The 20,015-nt window shown below is 40.4% G+C and overlaps 2 protein-coding genes across 2 annotated transcripts in view; both read left to right on the top strand.

Moving 5' to 3' along the window:
• The window catches only part of LOC307157378 (uncharacterized protein), a 670,360-nt gene that overhangs the window by 87,820 nt on the left and 562,525 nt on the right, over positions 1-20,015 (top strand). The window lies entirely within an intron of this gene.
• Positions 1-20,015, top strand: part of LOC307157382 (uncharacterized protein) — a 388,998-nt gene that overhangs the window by 171,280 nt on the left and 197,703 nt on the right. The gene's annotated exons all lie outside the window — the stretch shown is intronic.

The following is a 20,015-nucleotide window of genomic DNA, read 5'->3' as shown; positions in this document are numbered from 1 at the left end:
CAAGGGCTTGGCCCTCCTGTCCAGGCTGTGAGGCCTGGTCTCTGGAATCCACGAATGCCCTCCGGAACCTGACTTCCTCCTTAACAGCAGAAAATGCATTTGCGTAGCAGGCCAAGGCGTCCTTGTGGACCATCAGTGGAGATGTGGAGACGGTCACGCTCCTGCTGATGGCTAGCCACCAGCCCACGTCATTTTCTAGGAGCCACTTAAAGGTCTGACCCCGGTACACGCCGAACTGAACCGCATACGGGCTCAGAACCAGCATCACGGAATCAGGATCACCACCCTCTGAGACGACACGGGCCCGGGCCTCTGCCTCACATTCTTCTGGCTTCTTGCAAACCACAGCCTGGTCAGGCTTGGCCCTGATGGACTGAGCCTCATGCGTGGAGTACATGGCCAGCTCCTTTCCCCTCCATCTAAACGTTGGGTTTTCCATCTAGGATTCAAGTGGTAAAGTACATACTGGATAATAGTAGAATTAACAATGCAGATTTTCCATTCATTAGAATTCATAAAATGTACAGGGAATAGAAAACCTCCCATAAGATACAATACAATAACATTGGCAAAAAATAATCATAATGTAACCTGGTGACAGGTTACTGTCCAAGGCTGTACTGTAGACCATAGCCTGTGTAGCGGGGGCTGCTTAAGGGGAAGAACTCACTCACTACCTCTACATATGCATGACTACGCCACCCTGTTTAACAGGGAAATATTAATACTCATGAATTTAATAACCCACAAAAAGGACACACAGGAACGTTGTTATCGAGGAAGGGCCAGAGACGTGGATACAACGATACAAAAATGTTATTGTAGTCAGCAACAATCTCAAGACAACATTAAAAGACTGGGTCATCATGCAACACTCTCAACACTCAAGAAGTCAAGGAGGAAGCCGAGGCTTAACAATGGTAGGTACACTACTTTAGTGAGCACAAGGCTCCTAAATCACTCTTACAGGGTTCGTACACTTTTTCCAAGGTCAAATTCAAGCACTTTTCAAGCACTTTCCAGGTCCATTTTAAAGCTTTTTCCAGCACCTTACACTACCGTAAATTACATACCAATACATAGTTAAAATTATTATTTAGTGTTTTGATCACATCAAAAGAGATAAACAGCCAACTGTTTCATAATAGAGGGCTGCACGATATTGAAGAAAAATGAGATATGCGATAACTCATTAAATAATGCGATAAAAAGTGTGTCAAATTAACTTAAATTATCTTTAAAATATCTTTAAAATGATATAACCTACACATACGTGTTTCACATTCTTTTTGTGATAAGAAAATATCCCTACAACTTCAAGACAGTGAACATCAGTGTTCTGTAGCATAAGAAGTGTTATTTTAACATCACTGGGGTTTAGGGGTTCATGTTATCCTACATTAGGTTTATTTAACAACAGAAACTGATTAATCAAATGTAAAAATAAACACTGCTTAGTTTTCACTGCATGAATTAAATATACTGATTCTTATTAAAGCTACAAAAGTTAGCCTATTCAGCCAAAAGCAGTGAGTGATTTTCTTTCTTTTGTTCATGACCCCAGTTATTGCAAGCCGTTGCGATATGCAATTATGCATATTGTAATATATACATTTGCAATATTTCAATATATTGTGCAGCCCTAATATTTAAGCCAATCACAAGTTTTATTCTTCAAAATGTATCACTAAGTATATAGCCTAAAACATATGAATAATATACTTTTCATTATATTAGGCTAATGTCCAAATATTGCTTACCAGATAATGTGATTTATAGGCTGTAAAACTGAATTAATTTCAAATATGAAGACTTAGGATTTGAACAGAAATATTTGACAGGCCTTTCCGTTTTGGGACACATTCTTGATATAGACAAGGTTTGAACAATATCTGAGTGCACAGGCACATGCCTGATAAATGTATTTCATTGCCAAGATATAACGTTAGCTAATACATTTACTGGAATAGAGCAGTGTAAATATTGCATAGGGCTATCCTAAACCTTACAGTAACAGTATACTACTTATGACACTGACTGATTTCAGTTCAGCAATCAACGACTGTTGTTATGCACTGGGCTAACGTTTGCAGGTTAATTTGCACGTTACAGTTCTGTAATTTTGGCAATGTTCACTGCATATTCCACAAATGAACGTGACATAATGGACATGGCATGCAATACTTACATTACATTATCACACCAAGTAGGCTACTCTCAGTCACTAATGGCCCTTTCAGATAGGACGCGGACCGCGCTGCGAAATTAAACCAATATATTTCAATGGCTTGCGCCGCGCGACTCGGACCAAAGCGGAGCTCAGCGAGGTCAAAGTTTAAAATAGTTCAACTGTTGCCGCTGCGTGGCCAATAAAAACGGTGCATCCAAACAACCGCGTAAATCAAAATGAAAACTCCGCCTACTTTTGCTCTGGCCAGCGTAACGCAACTCAATCTGTATCTGATTCTGATGGCTACATTTTTTTTCTCCATTTAATAAAGAACTATTTAGTCAGAAAGATATTTCTTGTGAAAGAAATACAGTTACAAATTCAAGCATTTTCAAGCATTTTATCCAAAATTCAAGCACTTTTCAAACCTTGAAAACACAACATCAAAATTCAAGCACTTTCAAGGATTTCAAGCACCCGTACGAACCCTGGTCTTACCACCCTGTGCACAGGTATCACACACACACTCCAATACGGTCAAGCATGAACGCACAGCACTCGGTGACAAAACCTCCACCACAGCACGTGAGGGCCTACTAGCGGCCTGCCTTGAAGCCTCGGCACCTTCATTTCATAATAGTCGCCCGTCCACGTCACGCGCACACAAGACAACACCATGAGGAACGCCAAAGGAGAGTAACAACTGCCAACAGCCTACAGTTGCGATTTATCCTCAAGCTCAACGAATCACCAGACGCGGGACCGCGCAAGAGGAACGCCAGAGGAGAGTAGCAGCTGCCAACAGCCCACAGCCGCGATTTATCCTCAAAGCTCCAAGCGAGAACGGATGAGGAACCAGGAGGGGCGGTGCCCGGGCAATGACGCACCACGCAGACAACACCCACTCGTAAACAGTGACTCTAAACCCTTTTTATATGGTCCCGCATCGTTATGATTGAACTCTCGCCCGAACGCATTAGGTTAATTAGACGCAGCAGTACGTCCCACTACACCTGCATGACATTCACACAAATGTTAATGTCAACCTGTTAACTACACATACACGAATTAAGGTGAAACATGAAATAAAATAGTTAGAGAGGTTAACCAGCTATAGTTTTCGAATGTGCTACAGGCTGAACATGCCAAGTGCTGATGAGTACCAACGCTAATTATGCTAACGTTACTAGCATCAACATAAATGTTGCTATGTGCTATATGTCGCAATCAAACATGTGTACACTTTCCTTGGTGATTGTTCAAAGACATATTTAGGTGTTTACACAAATTAAAATAGTTAGAGATTGTAACCAGCTATACTGTACTGTGCAACAAGCTTAACATGCCAAGTGGTACTAATGAATAGCGACGCTAATTATGCTAACGTTACTGTTGATAGGTGCCATACATCGCAATCTAACATGTGCACACTTTCCTGGGTGATTGTCCAAACACATAGTTATGTCTTTACACAAATTAAATTATTAGGATTGTAACCAGCTGTACTGTACCACTGTGCTCCATGCTGAACATACCAAATTTTAGCGAGGCTAACTGAGATAACGTCAAGGTTAATCTATCAACAAAAACGCTTGATCAGAAATATACATGAAGTTGTAATATGTGTACACTTACCTTTCATTTTTTTGCAAAGATAAGTAATGTCCTTTTGCTCTATAAATGCCTTTTCACAGCGCTGTATCAGATGAAATCTTTGTATCTTTGATAAAAACAAATTTGGAGCCGGGGCTTAAGTCAAAGGGCGAATTTGATTGGACCATACCTGAAAAGGAAGACACAGATTGGCCCGTGGTTATTTGAGACATGGCCCTATCTTTTCCATTGACTTTTTGTTGGCTTTCTCAAAATTGAGACAAGCGACGACTGGGATTGGCTGACGGACCTGTCGGTCTTTTCTAAATAATTGAGACAATTGAGACAGAGCAGAATGGTCCCTACTGAGCGCACTGTGACTTCATTGAGACACTGAGACTGATACCTTTATTATCAAAATAGCAACGACCATTTACTAGAAGAGGTAATTTGTCAGTTACAAATTCAGTTTACAACTCGCTTGGATTCCTTGCTCCTGTAATAGGACAAGTGGCTACAGGAACTCAAGCTACTTTCAAATCTGAGCTTCAGCAGCAGATGCTTCGTACCTGTCACGGAGCAACCCCGTGATCATGAATAGACTGTATGCACGTACATCATATCAAACACACACACCACACATATATTGTCTCAGCATTAACACAGTCTGTTTACGGACACTGATATCATGCATACTCAAACTTGTGCAATGTTGGTGAAGTTTTGAAGGTATTGTGAATAATGTGTTTAAGATATGTGAGGGGACGATGTGTATTTGCTCGTTATGTGTAGTGGATATGTAGAATGTGTTTGGGTAACATTAGCTGCTAACATTGTTCATTCATTGTTATAAATAACCACAATTCACACATGTTTGATTTTAAATCTTTATGTACAACGTACCTGCTTGTGAAACACCAGTGACCAAACCTTTATTGTTTCAAAAAGAGTATTTAAGCATAGTGGACGTGCTGTCTGATGTTGGGTATGACGTAACTGGGGGTTTTCAATATTTCTGTAAAACAAGGTTTATATTTGTTAATTCATTAGTTGCATTGTTTTATTGTGTAATTTAACCATGGATAGATGTTGTTTTATATGCATAAGGTGATTAGAAGTACAAATGTAAGAAAGTAAAACTTACCTGTAGAATGGTACACCCCAGCAGTGTGGCCTAGACTATAAATGGCTGCCAGAGTTAGTACATGGTAAGTAGAGGGTCAGGTTGGTTATGTGAAGTGGAAGCAAAGCAATAGAAGCGTTACAAATCTACCTGCATTGGTTCTGGTGTTGGAAGGGCGGCAGATGGTACCTGAGGCGGAGGATGCAAAGTGGATTGAGGCAGTGAGCAAGCTGAAAGACACTGTGAATGGACTTCAGGATGAAATTCTCTAGACCCATATTATCATCATGGATGACCATCAGTTGACGAATGTCCGGATTAAGACCTTGGCGAAAGGCTGTGAGGAGAGCAGCTTCGTTCCAACCGCTTGCTACGGCGAGAGTACGGAACTGTAGCGAATAGGAACTCACAGATTGGTTACCTTGATGAAGATTGAAAAGTTGATCGTGGACTAAGAGGGTTTATGTGGTTTGACCGAAGACTTCTTTAAGGTGAAGTAGAAAGGCGGACAATGATTTCATGACTAGACGTCAGCTTGCCACAGCGATTTAGCCCACTGAAGAGCTCGTCCAGAGAGAAGAGAGATCACAAAGGCGATGCGTGCTCGATCAGTGGTGTAGAGATGAGGTTGCATTTCAAAATGAAGGTTGCATTGTAATATAAACCCGTTGCAATCCTCCGCCTCATCGCAGTATGTCGCTGAACGGGCCATGGGACAAGCAGAGGCAGCAGGTGAAGGAGGTGTTGATGTTGGAAGGAGTGATTGTCGAATGGGGTTCACCAGTCCGTGCTCGTGCTCGACACAATGGACATAAACATTGAGTTAGTGCAGTTAATGATAGTGCAGTAAAATAATTTATTGTAGTAAGGAGATGTTATTGCACTTCTTCTTTCTTTCTTTTTTTTAAGTTAAGGGTTTATTGCATGAGTTTCAGGTATGAATAGGGAATTATGCATTTAAGTATTTAACTGCCTGAGGGTAGAAGCTATTTTTCAGTCTGTTTGTGTTTGATTTTATTAATTGGTTGAAAATAATTTAACAGTCTTTGTTTCGACCACACACTCAGCACAAAAGTTTATGTATACCAGGACAGCTGATGTGTGTCCCTCCAGGTCTGTCCCCTCAGCGAAAATTCCCAAGTCTTTATCTTCAAAGCAGTCTTGCAGGGCTGAGGTGGTTTCCTTAGTCCAAACTTTGACTGTCTTTGTGTACAGCTGAGTGGTTTATATACATATTTATAGAATTTTGGCAGAACAGACTTCAAGTTAGCATGGTTAAAGTCCCCTGCTGCTATAACAATTCTGAATGATTGCACCGACAGATGTTGGCTGATGGAGTGGTGTAGCTTCTCCATAGCTACCCCTGGTGTTAGCATGCGGCGGTACATGCACAGCTGTTATCACAAACGATGTAAACTCCCTGGGCAAGTAGATCCTATACTATAGGATCTATACTGTAGGATCAAATACTTGATGTCCGGGTCACAGTAATTTTCTTTGACAGTTGCGTTTACACACCAGTTATTATCTGTGTAGATACAAAGACCCCCTCGTTTGTTCATACCGGTAGGGTGACCACCTGTCTCGCTTTGCGTTGTACCGCACAGCATTTTCACCCCTTGTCCCGCCCATCGCATATTGAGAAAATGTCCCGCTTTTTCATCAGTCTGTTGGTTTTTAATTATCATATTAAGAAAACATGCATGCGTTCTTTTCCCTTTTTAAGAAAGCCTTTTATTTATTTTTTTTGCGGCAAAGTTTTTCACCTACAGTATATTTAACAGCGCTTGCCGCTTAATCAGAAGTACAAATACAACAGCCGTTTTTTAAATCCTATCCAATGGTTGAAAGGAAAGGAGTAAACACGGTCACTAGTAGGTAGTGATGGCTGTCAATCAAAATGTGGAGCGGTGATTCGTTCCACGTGTTCACTGTCAGAAAACAAATGGATAATTCTGTAAATTTAAATTTAACAGATTTGATCAACTTGCTGCCTGCTGTGGTTGTTTTAATTCACATCCTTTCTAAAAAATATGAAAGTTTTTGGTTTAATATATTCTTAACATATGCTATTCCTGCTGCCTTTGGGCTCAGTGATGTTGAATTTAAATGACATGTAAAATAAAGACATGTTATGTTACATTGTGATGTAATGGAGTTTTCTGGAAGGAACTAAAGAACAAATAATTTTTATCAGCTGAAAGGCAGAATACAATTTTTTTTATTAAGTTAGATAAACAATATATATTAGTTTCAGGTTATGTTTTAGTGTTGGTAACATGTCCCACATTGTCCCACGCAAACTTATAAAAGTCCCACATTTGGTTTGTTTGATGGTGGTCACCCTACTTACCGGAGTGAATAGTTCGGTCTGCTCTGAAGACGGTGCGGCCTGCTAGCTTGATAGCAGAGTGCGGGGTGTTTTGATCCACCCAAATCTCCGTTAAAATGATCGCACAGTAATTCAAGCTGTTTGTTGTAATCCGCAACTGCAACCCGTCCATTTTGTTGTTAAGCGAGCGGGTGTTGGTGACAAAAAGACTTGAAATTGCCGGTTTGAAGGGGTTAGCATTTAGCTTAGCATTAATCAACCCTCCTCGCTTACCCCTTTCTGCTTTCTGTGTCTCCGCTGTCTGTACCGTCTTAGCGGGGGGATTGTGAGCACTCCATTCTGGGGAGAGCATTGGATCTCCGGAGGGATGATTTTTGTCCACAATCAGTAATAGTTCAACTAGGGATGCTCATATTGACCGTTTAACTGTTAACGAAAGTAAACATTTTGACCGATTAATACTATCAGTTAAACGTTTTAAAACGTATTTTTTTTAAGCTTCTTTTTTTTTTTTTTTTTTTTGCTGCATGGTTTAAAAATAAAATACTATATAACTTATATTTATTAACTCATGGAGCGCGTCGACACGCGCAACCACACACGTGACACGTGCCTGCAGACATTTTTTTCCGAGCAAGGCAAGCAAAATGAAGCGAGCGAAAAGAAGCACTGTGTGGGATCATTTTAACAGAAAGGGCGACGAAGTTACCTGTAAATTATCTGTCCCATCGGAGAGGGTGTTTTCTGCCGCGGGTCTAACTGTCAACAGGCTGCGCTCCAGACTGACCCCACATCACGTTGATATGTTGCTTTTTTTCTAAATAAAAATTAGACAAGGTGTTGAGGTAGGGCTGCTATTTTTATTTCACGAAAAATCTTAGCCTAACGGAAAAAATTGCCGGTTTTTGAAAGCTTCGTTCAAACGGATTCAGTGTTTTCTTTTTGTCATCGTAATTTGTTAATTATTTAGGTTTAAAAAATATATTTAGTGTAGGCCTATTTTGTTTTTTATTTGTATTATTTTATTCTGTTTTTCTCTCACTGTCAAAAATGCTGCAGGTGCGTGAAAATTTAAACTGAATCCAGGTTCTGTTCTGTATGCTGCTGTTTGCACTTTGCACGTTAAAATAAACCCTTTGATTAAAAAAAAAATTTGTTTGTATTTTTTTAAAGGGTCACAGATACGCGTCAATTTTATTTGTATTTAATGCCAATTCAATATTATAATCTTATCAGTTAACGGTTAATAATCGATTAACGAGTGGCGGTTGTCGGTCGGGAAAATTAATCGAAATGAGCATCCCTAAGTTCAACTCTAATGTATTTTAAATGTGTGATCACCAGTGCCCCTGCAAAATAAATATGAAAAACACATAATAGCTGCTGAAACTTGAATAGTGCTGGGCCACTGCAACTTGGTGCAGCGCCATCTTTTTTTCAATAATGTACTTTTTGTAGTAATGTATATAGGTTATTTCATAACATAATAATAATAATTCTCCTCAGAAATGGGCCAAAGTTGGGTACTTTTCAAAACACTATGTTGGACACAGTACTGTGTTGCAAGGCTTGCACATGAAGCTTGTCATCTGCCTTGCTGCCTGCTGTGGGTCCTTTTATTTTCTCAACACAAGTGATGTGGTCTATCATTCCAGTGTCTGACATCTCTGCTGAGTGGACCATTGCCAGCATGTGGGCATCAAGCTTGTCATGCCACTAGACATCTTGTCACGGAAGCATGGCATGACCTTACTGTTGGCCCTCACAGTTCCACAAGCCCCAGTTTTGGCTCTTAGCAGGCGGTGGAAGAGAGTAGGACTGGTGTACCAGTCGTCTACTCACAGTGTATGTCCTCTCCCCAGATATGGCTCTAGCAGTGTCAGCACTACTGAGCTGGACACACCAAGTCCTGGAGTGTGTGTGTGATGTCTGTGCTGGAGCCAGTGTACACTATCACATTGATGACATGCCCTAGTCAGAACATTGCATAGCATGAAGAGCTTGATACCAAACCTCCTCTTCTTTGATGGAATCTACTGACGAAATCCATGACTAGTCTGTTCTAGTCAAGTCTAACTAAGACAGTGTACTTTGTAGTTTATACATTTTAGTGGGCAGTGCTTAGATATGCAGATGTTCATCAGAACTGTTTGTAGCAGGATGCAGCTGTCTGGCTTATGCCTCCCCAAGTGGTATTTAATTTTCTGTGCTGTGAGTGGTTCTGGGCAGTTAACTGCGAGCCAACTGCGAAGGCTAAGCCCCTTTATAAACCGGGACTTTTCTTTTGACAAGTGATGTCACCGGTATGCAACTTTTTGTCTTGTTTACCTGCCCAGCGACCTGACGTCGGCCTTGGTTATCCGTTTTACCGTAGCGCCGCAGGTATGATTAGCTTAGTCTCTCTTTCCACTCGTTTGACTTCATAACTTGGGCTTATAGGGAATGTTTTGTGCTGTAGAATCCCCGGTGCTGCAGCAGCCCTTTCACCAGCTGAGTGTGTGCCCTGCTATCAGCAATCAGAGCTCAGGGCCTGTGACTCAATGCTGTTAATCATAGGTATGTTGCTATACTGAGTAATAGTTGAATGGTTAACGTGGGATACATTTGTAAATAGACCTCCTGTGTATTTTAGGGAGTGCTATTTAACTGGGGGTGCTGCCGCCAGTTGGCTACAAAGGCGCTGAACTCTCTGCTCTTTCCCCCGGGACCTAGGATTATTGGACCCGCGGCTAGCTCAAGTTAGCGGACGGCTGGCTCGTTACACAGTTACCTGCTCGACTCGGTCGGATGTTTGGTTGTCCATGTTTGCTTATTGTGTGATGGTTAGTCTTAATTCATATTGTTTGCTCTAGTACTATCTCGGGGTGGTTTATTAGCCCCCCTGTTTATTGTAATTTGTGCGTGTGCAACTTTGTGCTTAACTTTCACCTATCTCCCCTCTGTCTAGGTGCTGAGAGCTGCCAGTGGGAGCAGTGCCCTTGAGGTGGTGGGTCGCTTGATGTGTGCAGTGGCTGTGTTCATCAAGTGTGGTTATTTCCTTTGAGGTGTGTGTGTGTGTGTGTGTGTGTGTGAACTCGGCACATGTGATTGGGGTGTTTCCCATGGATGCTCATTGCTTGAGCTACTAGTCTCCCACTGGTAAGTTTCAGCACGATTCTCCTTTCCTGTGTGTGTGTATGTATGTGTGTGTGTGTGTGTGTGTGTGTATGTGTCGTGAATAGAGTGGAGTGATGGGGTGTGCCTTGTTGTCTGATTTGGTGTGCAGTGCATTTTGTTTAATGAAAAAAAAAATCCTTTATATGTTTGCTGTGAAATCCAAACACTTTTTGGAGCGAATTACTGTGTGTGCTCCTTGATTTAAAAGAAAAATAAAACCACTGGACCACTGTCTCTGGTTAATCCATCAACGAACTTGAGTGCCTTGCTAGAACTAAATAACAAATTAAGTCCCATCGTGGCGTAGTCTGCTAATAGAGAGCCTAAGTCCCTCCCCTTCCGGTTGACCACCATTGGACCTTATTTCGGAAAAATATTGTATGGTAGTCAATGGCGAGAGACAACAAATATTTTGATCTCGTTTGAATTGTGCCCTGAATTACACATATGATGTTTGTCAATTTAAAAGATACATTTTAAAGTCAAGAAAGTCGCAGTTTGATGTAAAACTGTTGAGGTATAAGACTGTGAAAATACGTAATTACAAAGACTACAAACCCAAAAGGCGCACATCTCTCAATGAATGAAGCTAAATTTACTGAAGCTAACGTCTGTCATTTTTTCTATAGTCTTACGTTATAATCGTAACTTTACGCCGTCATGCCTGAGTGTTTTGTACCAGACTGCACACACATACGACGTTGGTGACGTACATAGTGCGAGACGAGAGATGTAGTTCATTGAGCGATTTTCACATAAAACTAAATGTTACTCTTCTGTTTTATGACAAACTGTGACTTTCTTGACTTTCAGAATTATCTTTTAAATTGACAAACATCATGTGTGTAATTCAGGGCACAGTTCAGACGGAATAAAAAGATAAGTTGTCTCTCGCCATTGACTACCATAGATATATTTTTTCCGAAATAAGGTCCAATGAGCCGGATGCGGAGGGGAGGGACTTAGGCTCTCTATTGTCTGGGCCTAAGCCCTGTTAATTGTATCCCACTTGCCACATGTGCACTGTTTGTTTATTGGTAGGTTATGGAGGTAGTCACGTCACAGCATCTTTCGGCTATAGGGATGGGACGGTATGAAAATTTAATATCACGATTATAGTGACCAAAATTATCGCGATTATCAATATTATCACGGTTTTGTTAAAACAAGATGAAAGTATTCAAAAAGAGTTGATCACACTGAAGACTGTAACGATCACCAGCTGGAGTTGCCCTTGAGAGCCACCAGAGGGCACTCCACATAAGACTATCATCCACTCTCAAACTACATTTCCCAGAACTCACTGCCTGGACTCATTATCACTTATCACTGATCACATTCACCTGTACCTCATTCACTGTTTGCATTCACCTGTGTCTCATCATCCTGTTAGTCTCAGTCTATATATACCTTGTTCATTCATTCACTCACCGCGAAGTCTTGTTGTACTGTTAGTCTGCATTTCCGAGCATTTTCCCTGGTTTCATGTTTCTTGGTTTTCTGGATATCTTGCTTTGTTCCCTGGATTACTCTCTTGCCTCTGGTCCCTGCCTGGTTTGTTTGTTTATTTGTTTGTTTGGACTGCTTACCTGTGTTTCGACCATTGCCTGTTTTTGGATTACGATTCTGGTTAACCCTTGAAATAAAGCTGCATTTGGATCTCTCCCTTCGTGTCTCCGAGCAGTTCGTAACAAAGACATTTCAACAAGTTTTATATTTGAAAATCAACAAACAACAAATAAAACAAGCAGCTCTATGCACGTTTTAAAGCAAGATTCTATTATGTGGCATTTCCTTCCTTATCCTTATTCGTCAATAACAACGCATTATAACACCGCGCACATCCATTGTAACGGCCACCTAGTGTTAAGTAGTGTTCATGACATGGATGTTGATGTGCCTTTAAGATAACTTCTTCTATGGCGTACGTTATTGTATGCATGCTGTTTTTATGTGAGCGCTCACGCACAGTGAGAGTGAGATTGATCACGCAAAGAGGAAGATGACTGCTGTTTTATTATAATGTGTTTACTTCCACTTTGATTTGTAGCGTGTTTTAGAGTTTTCTTTTCCCTTTTAACATTTGCTCTTCGTCATGTATTATATGTGAAGAGTGTGCTTAACTGAGAGAAAACATCTATAAAAGTCTCGTGGAACTACCAGTTCATTTGCACTGTCTTGTATTCTTCATCTGGGCAGACTTCAAACTCTCTGACAGACGTTACACCATGTATCACAATGGACGCGCTCTCTCGTTTCATTCAAATACAACTTGCCGTCTTGCGTCTCCATTTTTTAATTGTATTAAATTAAATCAGAGTTGATTTATTGTTTACAGAGTTTGATAATATTGTTGTGATCATCTTGTCTGAACGATTGTTTTGTACGCTGTAGGCCTACATAATGGATTTATAAACAGGTAAGATTTAAAACATTAATCTCAATTCAATGTCCCCGTAATTATGTGGTAAAAAAAAAAATCGGTGTAATAAGTGTATTATGAATATAAAGTATTGTCACTCTTAAGTCTTGTTTGAACTTGTTCGTTCATTGGCTCAAAGCCACTTGCTGCGAACCTTTCTTTGCGGAAGCATCACGTTTATTTCAAGTGATTGATATAAAATAGTTCAACTTAAAACAACATTTTATGCCAATTTATTTCCCAGACGTAGTTTTGGTATTGAGGTCAAAGTTAACTTGCCTTGCGTTCACTATACAACAGTTAATGGTCACACAAGACGACTCGGCAGATCTAACGTAGGCCTAAAGTGTTTCTATTGCAGCGACTTTTTCTTGTGCATGTTCTGCTGACAGGCTGACCATCCTCGATTAGCCTAAGTTTCCCTCAGGACTTTTGTTAAAGCCAAAATATGACCACACCTCAGAATTGGTTCTCTTAAAAGGCTGGAAAATCTCCCGAGCACGGTCACTGCCTTCCGCAATTCCTTCTTGAATAAAAAAACAACAACATTGCGCACGCTGCGCCTGCGTCAGACTGTTGCTGGCTGAAAAGGATCTAAAATCGCGATAATCAAACACGGTTTTAATGATAATTAAATTTTAAACGATATTACTAACCGTCAGTACATTTAATCGTGGTTTATAGTGAAACCGGTAATCGTCCCATCCCTATTCGGCTATGAGTGAAACACAGGATGGCAGTCTAAAGTTCGAAGTTTACCCGCAGAGCGCAAGTCCATCTCAGGCATAAGAACCAGCACTGATATGATGGAAATTGGATAAGACCGTTTGATTGCACTTAAATTACTTTTTAAATTTGTAAAACATTTTCTAATATGTTTGTTATATAAGTTTAAAGTTTAAGGGTCTGTGAATCAGTCATAGACGAGACCAGACAATGAGGGAACAGAAGGTGTGTGTATTTAACCAGTGGGGATGATGAGGTTCAGGTGCAGGTGATTAAAACATAGGTGAGAGTGAACAATTGGGTGGAGTGTGATGATTCGGTGATTGAGGGCGTGACGGTGTGGCTGAGTCTGTGACAGCATTACAAGCAACATGCATTACATATACAGATAACTTTAATCTAACAAGTAATGTATTACGTAATGTGCATTACGTAATCAGGTTACTTTTTGATGTTACAAGTAATGCATTAAGTTACATGCATTACGTAATCAGATTTTTTTATGTTACGAGTAATGTATTACAAGTAACATGCATTACTGAAATCAGATTACTTTTTGATCTGACAAGTAAAGTAATTCATTACAAGTAATGTGCATTACCTTATCAGATTACTTTTTGATCTAATGAGTAATGTATTATAAGCAACATGCATTATGTAAACAGATTACTTTTTTATCTAACAAGTAATGCATTAACAAGCAACATGCATTAAGTAAACAGATTACTTTTTGATCTAACAAGTAATGCATTAAGTAATGTGCATTACGTAATCAGATTACTTTTTTGATGTAATGAGCAAAGTAATGCATTACAAGTCACATACATTATATCACATTACTTTTTCGATGTTAATGCAAATTACATTCTAATGACATGTAATAATAAAAAAAGTTATTGCAGATTAAGTATTTTTAAAAACAACATTCACAGTATAATTATGAATTGTAGCTGAAATATAGCCATTGATGCATGAGGTCCACTATAGTGGACAGATGATTAATCAGAATTTTCTAATCTAAAATCTAAATCAATCTAAAATCAAAACTTGAAAAATGTAACTGTGATATGACTCATTACATATTGCTTGATGCTACAGTATTTTTTTTTGTTTGTTACCTGCAAGAGTCTCCTAGGATAGAAGGAATTAGTGGATATTTCTGAGCAAGGGGAATCACAGGTCCGCATTTTTCAAACAGGAGAGAGTAGGCTTGTTTGACTTGAACCGGCACTGCACAGACCGATCGGTGAATGACATCAAAGTACCGCGAGCGAGAATTGAGAGTAGACGGCTCCTTATGCTTTTGATTTGCTCTCGCGGTACTTTGATGTCATAAACTGATCGGTCTGTGCAGCGCCGGTTCAAGTCGAACAAGCCTAGAGACACCTCGACACGTCACTGATTATGATAAAAAATTGCATTGCAAATAACTAAGTATTTATTTCCAGTCGAATTTTCTGATTTCCCATGGGCCCCCCCTCACTGGTTCTTGGTCCCCCCACATTTATAAAATCCTGTAATCACCCCTGTTCAGAGCAATTTGGTATTTCTGACTGGCCATTGGCCATCTTGGTTTGGAGTGGGAAAAAATCAACACACAACGGCTTGCAACTTGGTGGCAATGTATAGGATGATGCACCAGAGTCCACTGAAGTGCAACCATGTCATCAAAACCCAAGTGTTACATGTATGATCTGTGTTTCCCCCCTTCATTGTGTTTTTGATTCAGTCCTGTTACCAAGTGTTCCATGATTGTTCTAATTAGTCATGTCTATCACCTGTGCATTGTCAATCACCTCATTAGTTATCTTGTTAGTCCCTGTGTATTTATACCTTGTGTTCTCCTTCAGTCTTTGTCTGTTATCATCAATGTGTGTTTGATGTTTCCCCTGAGAGTTTGTTATCAAATGTTATTACTACATATTCCTTGTCTCTATGAGCTTTGTCCTACACGTAACGTGACAGAATAACGGACCAAACATAGGGTGACCATACGTCCTCTTTTTCCCGAACATGGCTGGCCGGGATTTCGAGATCCCCCAATATGTCCGGGAATCATCTTTTGCTTTCTACAGTCGCCATTTTTTATGTTTACATTATTACATTATTTGACACTGACACGTACGTGCCAGCTTTGCAGGTCATGCATTATCCTTCACACGTAACCCGACAGAGACGAAAACACAGGAATTTTCTTAGCAATGCTAAAACGCACATCAAGCAATGACTTGTTTAGCGTTCATGTAAACACTACATTCAGATCCACCGATCGGAATGAGTTCAGTCCGATTGAAACAAATGGTGTGCATGTAAACATAATGACTGGCAACTGTAGGAAGCAAAAGCCGAATCCCGGACATTTTGTGCGATCTCGAACTCCTGGCCGGACATGTCTGGGAAAAAGAGGACGTATGGTCACCCTACCTAACAGTGATTTTTTTTTTTTTTTTGGCAGTGTTTTTTCCTACAGTTTATTTTTCTGTTTTTTCCCCCTATAGCCCACCGCATACCGTGGAGACCAGCCTGCCACGATAGACGAGCCAGTACAGAGGATAAGGACGGAGAGTGTTATCGCCACAGAGCTCGGACCACAAACGGAGTCTGACCAGGTGCGTGAGCCGGCAACATCGTACGTCAACAGAGGGAGTGCTTGTGGAGCTCGAGGGCTGGGAGGAGAGCCCCGCCCACACCACTACTACTGTGGAAGAGATGTCAATGGCCTCTGGCATATATTATGGAAATTGAAGGACATTTTTAAGAAGTGCCTCATAGACTGGTTTGGCAAGGAAATTCCTTTTTCCCCTGTATCTCCAGAGTTCTCAGTATCTCCAGCACCCCCTGTATCTCCAGTGTCCCTTGTATTACCTGAATGCCCGCCCAGCCTCCCTCTCCCACCTCCTCAATCAGCCAGTTCCTCAGCACTGTCTCCGCTGCTGTCCTTCAACCCCTCTGCAGCTCCCATATGTGTTGAAGACCTGTCCAGTGTCTTCAGGCCACCAGCTCCACCTAGCCTGGAGGATCCCGTCTTCACTTCCAGCCTCTGGGCCCATCGCTCCACCTCGGCCTGTCGACACCGGCTCCACCTTGGCTCCTCCCTCCCTCGGCTCCACCGGAAACCATCGGCCATACGGCATCCACTCCTGCATGTACTGTTTTTGTTTGTGTCCAGGACTTTTTGTTTTTTTGTTAGCTCCACGCCCTCCTCCAGAAAGTGATTGACTGGTGTTGTGGATGAACACCTGTAACACCAACTATCGTAGCCTAATCACGCCATTGTACTCCAACATCCTGACAGCATACAAGACATAATTCCAACCAACTTGACAAGTGTCAGTGGATGAGAGGATGGTGGCTTCCAAACCACATGTAGGCTTCAAGCAGTACATGAAGGATAAGCCTACAAAGTGGGGCTACAAACTCTTTGTCCTTGCCAACTCAACTTGTGGGTACACATGGAACCTCTTTGTGCATGTAAAGCTTTACTGGTCAAAGGCAAAATCCTTAGGTATGATTCTGTGATGTGTTTGCAAGACACTCCATTATTAAGCAAAGGCTATAAGGTTTATGTTGAAAGTTTCTATACTAGCCCAAACCCTTTTTTTGATTTACTGGACAAAAAAAAAATATATAAGTTGGCATGTGGAACTGTACATCCTAACCGTCAAGGATTTCCCAAGACCAAAGAAAATTACATCAGGCAGAAAGAGGAACCATCTGATAGTTCAGGAATGGTAATGGTAATTTTAGGTCACCAGAAGGTCACCAGGTGTGCAAGAATCATGAGAGGGTCGAGTACAAGCCAAATTCCTATTCCTGAGGCCGTCAAAGACTGCAACAAGCACATGGGAGGTGTGGACCTTTCTGATGCCCTAATCAGGTACTACAATGTCTTGTATAAGAAAACAAAATGGTACAATAGGCCTACCTTTTTATTTTTGTTTACCATTTCCTGGACATAACCATGGTGGATAGTTTTATTCTCCACCAACAGCTGGCAAAAGAACAGGGCAAGACCCCTCTCACCCAAAAGGCATTCAGAGAGGCACTAGTGTCTGAGATGGCAAATGCTGCCACTCCAGAGTCATCCACTTCTGGAGCAACAGAGCATCCACCTCTGGAAATGTTCAGGATGAAAAATGCTATCCAGATTTTTTTTTCAGAGCGGATGGAACAGCTGTAAGAAGAAAGTGTGCCTTGTGCAGCCTGGCTGGAAAAAAGGTCAAAACGCCTGTGTATTGAACAAATTGTCAGGTTCCTTTGTGCTCTGCGGCTTCACAGAACTGCTACAGGAAGTGAAACATTGAGAGACATGTTCGATAATCATCCACCTCTAGACTAGTTCAGAAATGAGCGCTGCTATTGAGAATTTGTGCCTCCTGTAAAATGCACAAAATAACTGGTGCCAACAGGAATCTGATAGACATGGAGGCATATTGATGGACACAACCTTTGGTTTGTGTTATGTAACTAGTTATTTGTGTACTAATAGTAGTTCTTGTTTTAAATGATGAGTGAGTTTCATAAATGTTTTCATAGCTGTGTGGTGGCAAACAAAATTCTATCACTGAATAAGAGACACACATTTCCAATTGTCTTTGATGAGGTTTATGTTCTTGCAAGAAAAGTCCAGCAGTCGTACAGTCACACAGAGTGGCTGCAGAGTGTGACAGTGAAGGGAGGGCATCCTTTCTCCTTTATGGTCTTTAGAGTCTTGACTACCAGAATGTTATCTTTCTAGGACAATGATGGTATTTTCAACCTTACGTGGAACATTCTTAGACTTTCTTAGTTCATCATATTGTGTCCTTGAGCGGAGGCCCTCCTGTCACGTACCAACACTCTTTACCATTCCAATACAATTCCATATTAGAATATGGTTTGTGTGTGTTCTTTTACTGTCATATGATGGTCACACACATCTTAAAGAGTAAATTACTTCCACAGTTTGTATCTCAGATACAAAAATTAAAGGGGGGGTACAATGGTGTTTCATGTATTCAGAGTTGTTTACAGTGTTAAAGAGATGGATTCTCATGCTAAACATGGCCAAAGTTTAGAAAAAAGTATCGTTTAAAGCATTATATTTAAATCTATTCCATCACATGAAAGGTTGCAGCATGATGAGCACTGACTGAGCAGATGAAAGACAGTCTGTTGATCGCGTGAATAAAGATCTTATCATTGCAACGCAATTTTTGCACTCTCACAAATGCTTACACCAAATCACAATGCAAACACGATGTGAGTACACAGTAAGAGCTTCGTTGTGTGGTGTAACAGTGTCATTATTTCATCACGAGTTTGGTAAGTGTCCAGATAAGCTCTCGCGGCTCGCGCTGTGCTGTTTGATTGACAGCTTGGGCGATTGGAAAGGGATCGTTCTTTGATCGCTTTCTGTATATAATTTAATAACAGTTTAAAAAAGATTATTTTCATAATACTACGAGAAATGATGTGAAGTTGATCGTTTAGTCACTGATGCATAAACAGTATTGAACGATTTTAAGAGAAATATCTGAACTTGAATAATTACACAGAAATCACTGATCGCAGATCAGGCATTAGAATACACATGGTTATTTACATGTTGCTGGCAGATCCGTGTCGGGAAATTGTGATTGACTGATTTAATAAAGTTTAACCATGCTGGAATCCAAAGGAAGCTTATGCAGACTGTCTTCTTCCACAAACAGGCGCTGCACAATATTTAGTATACAGCATGTTTATTGCTTGGAAGTCGCTCGATCCGGTTTAGCAATTATCATGTCGTCCTATGTTATTTAGCATGTTTGGGCGAATCGGTGGGCGGGGCTAAACAGGCCGTGTTGAAGTAGGCGTTGATCTTCTTTTGTGGAGGCGGTGTTTTATCCTCTTTGACGTCATAGTTCCCCACTTTGAAAAACGAGTCGTTTGCTGAGCCTGATGTCTATAAAAGCTTTTATTGGACTAACAAGGTAGTTTTCAGTTCTGAAACTTACAGGATATTATTATAGTATGATTATCTCTTATATGTCAAAAGCTCAAGGAAATTTTGATTTCTCAGTTCATCACCCCTTTAATCAAATAAACACACACACACACACACATATATATATATTATAATGTATCTAACAAAAAAAATATAACGCATCACGCAAACCATTTTCAATAAAGGTCACATAATGTTTCTACATTTTTTCCCCTATAAAGGCTTTTGTGATGGAACAAGAGAATGATGACATTTTCCCCCTTAAATGTGTTTCTTTTTTAACTGAGAAACTCTTTTACTTTTGAAAGAAAAAGTTTTATTTAAATGTCAAATAAGCTGAACTTAAGGTTGAATGTTACATTTAAGTTGGAATCTTAATTTGTGCATGTATTAATACACAGCCAGACTGTGTAAATCATAAAACCAATACAGATTTATAACAGATTTATATGTTTTTGTGAAGGAATAAGAGAATGCTTAGGAGAATGTCCCTTTAGATTGTTTCTTCTTTGACTGAGTACCTCC

The sequence above is a fragment of the Squalius cephalus genome (assembly GCF_949319135.1).
Source record: "Squalius cephalus genome assembly, chromosome: 4".
In the NCBI taxonomy this organism is placed as follows: Eukaryota; Metazoa; Chordata; class Actinopteri; order Cypriniformes; family Leuciscidae; genus Squalius; species Squalius cephalus.
The sequence above is the reverse complement of the archived record's forward strand: the minus strand, read 5'-3'. Positions and strand labels throughout refer to the sequence as shown.